Below are 5,176 nucleotides of genomic sequence, written 5' to 3' on the forward strand. Positions count from 1 at the left end.
CCTTCCCAGTATCTAGGACTATGAAATCTGTAGGGATATAAAGGCCTTCAACCTTTACTAACACGTCCTCTACTTGTCCATAAGCCTGTTTTCTTGAATTATCTACCATCTCTAATAAGATTTTAGCAGCTTGCACCCCATAGATTCCCAGTTTCTCTATTACAGAGAGGGGCATGAGGTTTATCCCTGAACCAAGGTCACACAGAGCCTTAAAGATCATGGTGCCTATGGTACAAGGTATTATGAACTTTCCAGGATCCTGTTTCTTCTGAGGCAATGTCAGTTGATCCAGATCACTTAGTTCATTGGTGAACAAGGGAGGTTCATCTTCCCAAGTCTCAATACCAAATAATTTGGCATTTAGCTTCATGATTGCACCAAGGAACTTGGCAGCTTACTCTTCAATAACATCCTCATTCTCTTCAGAAGAGGAATACTCATCAGAGCTCATGAATGGCATAAGGAGGTTCAATGAAATCTCTATGGTCTCTAGATGAGCCTCAGAGTCCTTTGGTTCCTCAGAGGGAAGCTTTTTATTGATCACTGGACGTCCCAGGAGGTCTTCTTCCTTGGGATTCACGTACTCTCCTTCCCTTACAGGTTCGGCCATGGTGCTTATGTCAATGGCCTTGCACTCTCCTTTTGGATTCTCTTCTGTATTGCTTGGGAGGGTACTAGGAGGGATTTCAGTGATCCTTTTACTCAGCTGGCCCACTTGTGCTTCCAAATTTCTAATGGAAGACCTTGTTTCATTCATGAAACTTACAGTGGCCTTGGATAGATCAAAGACTAAGTTTGCTAAATTAGAAGTATTTTGTTCAGAGTTCTCTGTCAGTTGCTGAGTGGATGATGGAAAAGGTTTACTATTGTTAAACCTGTATCTTCCACCATTATTAAAGCCTTGTTGAGGCTTTTGTTGATCCTTCCATGAGAGATTTAGATGATTTCTCCATGATGGATTATAGGTGTTTCCATATGGTTCACCCATGTAATTTACCTCTGCTATTGCAGGGTTCTCAGGATCATAAGCTTCTTCTTCATAAGAAGCCTCTTGAGTACTGTTGGATGCAGCTTGCATTCCAGTCAAACTCTGAGAAATCATATTGACTTGCTGAGTCAATATTTTATTCTGAGCTAGTATGGCATTCAGAGTATCAATTTCAAAAACTCCCTTCTTTATAGGCGTCCCATTACTCACAGGATTCCTCTCAGAAGTGTACATGAACTGGTTATTAGCAACCATGTCAATGAGTTCTTGAGCTTCTGCAGGCATTTTCTTTAGGTGAATGGATCCACCTGCAGAAGTATCCAATGACATCTTTGATAGCTCAGATAAACCATCATAGAATATATCCAGGATGGTCCATTCTGAAAGCATGTCAGAAGGACACTTTTTGGTCAACTGTTTGTATCTTTCCCAAGCTTCATAGAGGGATTCACCATCTTTTTGTTTGAAGGTTTGAATATCCACTCTAAGCTTGCTCAGCTTTTGAGGAGGAAAGAACTTGGCTAAGAAAGCCGTGACTAGCTTATCCCAAGAGTTCAGGCTGTCTTTGGGTTGAGAGTCCAACCATATTCTAGCTTTGTCTCTTACAGCAAAAGGGAAAAGCATGAGCCTGTAGACTTCAGGATCTACTCCATTAGTCTTAACAGTATCACAGATCTGTAAGAATTCAGTTAAAAACTGAAAAGGATCTTCAGATGAAAGTCCATGAAACTTGCAGTTCTGCTGCATCAGAGAAACTAGCTGAGGTTTCAGCTCAAAATTGTTTGCTCCAATGGTAGGAATGGAGATGTTTCTTCCATGTAAATTAGAATTAGGTGCAGTAATGTCACCAAGCATTCTCCTTGCATTATTGTTGTTGGATTCGGCTGCCATCTCCCTTACTTGTTCGAAATTTTCAATAAGGTTGTCTCTGGATTGTTGTAATTTAGCTTCTCTTAGTTTTCTCTTCAGAGTCCTTTCAGGTTCTGGATCAGCTTCAACAAGAATGTCTTTTTCTTTGTCCCTGCTCATAAGAAAGAGAAGAGAAAAAGAAAAGAAGAGGAATCCTCTATGTCACAGTAAAGAGGTTCCTTATTGTTAGTAGAAGAAGAAAAGAAGAAAAAATTCGAACACAGATAGAAGAGGGGGTTCGAATTTGGTGAGTGATGTGAGGAAGAGATGTTAGTAGATGAATAGATAAATAGAATAAGATGAGAGAGGGAGAGGATTTTCGAAAATAATTTTTGAAAAAGAGTTAGTAATTTTCGAAAATAGTTTTTTTTTTTAAAAAGGTTAGTAATTTTCGAAAATTAAAATCAAAAATAAAAATAATTATTTAATTAAAAAGAAATTTTGAAAAAGAGGGAAGATATTTTCGAAAATTAGAGAGAGAGAGTTAGTTAAGTAGTTTTGAAAAAGATAAGAAACAAACAAAAAGTTAGTTAGTCAGTTAAAACAAATTTTGAAAAGATAAGAAGATAGGAAGTTAGAAAAGATATTTTAAAATCATGTTTTGAAAAAGATAAGATAAGGAAGATATTTTTGAAAAGCTATGATTGAGATTAGTTTTGAAAAAGATTTGATTTTTAAAATCACAATTAATGACTTGATTCACAAGAAATCACAAGATATGATTCTAGAACTTAAAGTTTGAATCTTTCTTAACAAGTAAGTAACAAACTTGAAATTTTTGAATCAAAACATTAATTGTTATTGTTATTTTCGAAAATATGATGTAAAATTAAGAAAAAGATTTTTGAAAAATATTTTTGAAATTTTCGAAAATAACTAAAAAAAATTTGAAAAAAAAAGATTTGATTTTTGAAAAAGATTTTGAAAAAGATAAGATTTTTAAATTGAAAATTTGATTTGACTCATAAAAACAACTATATTTTTTTAAAAAATTTTGAAAAAGTCAAATCTAATTTTCGAAATTTTAAGAGAGAAAAAGGGAAAGATATTTTTTTTATTTTTGAATTTTTAATGATGAGAGAGAGAAACATGAAAATGATGCAATGCATGAGAATTTTAGATCAAAACATGTGATGCATGCAAGAATGCTATGAATGTCAAGATGAACACCAAGAACACTATGAAGATCATGATGAACATCAAGAACATATTTTTAAAAAATTTTTAATGCAAAGAAAATATGCAAGACACCAAACTTAGAAATCTTTAATGCTTAGGCACTAAGAATTCAAGAATGCATATGAAAAACAAGAAAAGACACAAAACATGCAAATGCAAAGATCAAACAAGAAGACTTACCAAGAACAACTTGAAGATCATGAAGAACACTATGAATGCATGATTTTTTTTTTTCGAAAAATGCAAGATGCACATGCAATTGACACCAAACTTATAGCATGACTCAAGACTCAAACAAGAAACACAAAAAATATTTTTGATTTTTATGATTTTATGAAATTTTTTTTATTTTTTCGAAAATTATTATGAAAAATAAAAATAAGGATTCCAAAATTTTTAATATGAATTCCAGGAATCTTATGCTCTTTAGTCTAAAGCTCCAATCAAAGGGTCAGGCATGGCTTAATAGCCAACCAAGCTTTAGTATGTATTGATACTTTTCATGTATAGAGCAACTAAGTCTGTGAGAATCTCTTCATTTGTGATGGTAAGTTGAAACCCCAGTCCAAAAAATTAGACATGGCTTACAGCCAGCCAGGATTTAACAAATCATCATGAAACACTAGAATTCATTCTTAAAAATTCTGAAGAAAAATATATTTTTGAAAACATTTATTTTAAAATTTTTTTCGAAAACAGATGAGAAATTTTTGAAAGGTTTTTGAAAAAATTTTGAAAATAAAACAAAAAGAAAATTACCTAATCTAAGCAACAAGATGAACCGTCAGTTGTCCAAACTCGAACAATCCCCGGTAACAGCGCCAAAAACTTGGTGCACGAAATTGTGATCTCTGGTAATGGCTCCAAAAACTTGGTGCTCTAATCTCAATTCATAATTTGTCACAACCTCGATACAACTAACCAGCAAGTGCACTGGGTCGTCCAAGTAATACCTTAAGTGAGTAAGGGTCGAATCCCACAGAGATTGTTGGTATGAAGCAAGCTATGGTCATCTTGTAAATCTCAGTTAGGCAGATATAAAATAGTTATGGAGTTTTCGAAAATAAATAATAAACTAAGGATAGAAACACTTATGTAATTCATTGGTGAGAATTTCAGATAAGCGTGTAGAGATGCTTTCGTTCCTCTGAATCTCTGCTTTCCTACTGTCTTCATCCAATCAGTCTTACTCCTTTCCATGGCTGGCTTTATGCAAGGGCATCACCGTTGTCAGTGGCTACATCCCCTCCTCTTGTGAAAATGGTCCAAATGCTCTGTCACAGCACGGCTAATCATCTGAGGTTCCCGATCATGCTGGAATAGGATTCACCCTCCTTTTGCGTCTGTCACTACGCCCAGCAATCGCAAGTTTGAAGCTCGTCACAGTCATTCAATCCCAGAATCCTACTCGGAATACCACGGACAAGGTTTAGACTTTCCAGACTCTCATGAATGCCGCCATCAATCTAGCTTATACCACGAAGATTCTGATTAAGAGATCTAAGAGATACTCATTCAATCTAATGTAGAACGGAAGTGGTTGTCAGGCACGCGTTCATAGGGAATGATGATGATTGTCACGTTCATCACATTCAGGTTGGAGTGCGAATGAATATTTTAGAAGTGAAATAAGATGAATTGAATAGAAAACAATATTACTTTGCATTAATCTTTGAGGAACAGCAGAGCTCCACACCTTAATCTATGGAGTGCAGAAACTCTACCGTTGAAAATACATAAGTAATGAAGGTCCAGGCATGGCCGAATGGCCAGCCCCCAAAACGAGATCACAGGATCAAAAATACAATCCAGGATGATCCAAAGATGTCTAATACAATAGTAAAAGGTCCTATTTATAATAAACTAGCTACTAGGGTTTACAGAAGTAAGTAATTGATGCATAAATCCACTTCCGGGGCCCACTTGGTGTGTGCTTGGACTGAGCTTGAAGTCTACACGTGGAGAGGTCATTCTTGGAGTTGAACGCCAGCTTTTGTGCCAGTTTGGGCGTTGAACTCCACTTTGCAACTTGTTTCTGGCGCTGGACGCCAGAATTGGGCAGAGAGCTGGCGTTGAACGCCAGTTTGCATCGTCTAAACT

The 5,176-nt window shown here is 35.7% G+C and overlaps 1 non-coding gene across 1 annotated transcript; it reads left to right on the top strand.

The window, feature by feature from the left end:
* The first annotated feature begins 1,372 nt into the window (after positions 1-1,372).
* Positions 1,373-1,480, top strand: LOC112768587 (small nucleolar RNA R71). The gene has a single exon (XR_003185996.1). It is a non-coding gene; the product is annotated as a small nucleolar RNA R71 (small nucleolar RNA).
* Positions 1,481-5,176: the final 3,696 nt, after the last annotated feature.

This window comes from Arachis hypogaea, chromosome 17 (assembly GCF_003086295.3).
Source record: "Arachis hypogaea cultivar Tifrunner chromosome 17, arahy.Tifrunner.gnm2.J5K5, whole genome shotgun sequence".
Taxonomy (NCBI): Eukaryota; Viridiplantae; Streptophyta; class Magnoliopsida; order Fabales; family Fabaceae; genus Arachis; species Arachis hypogaea.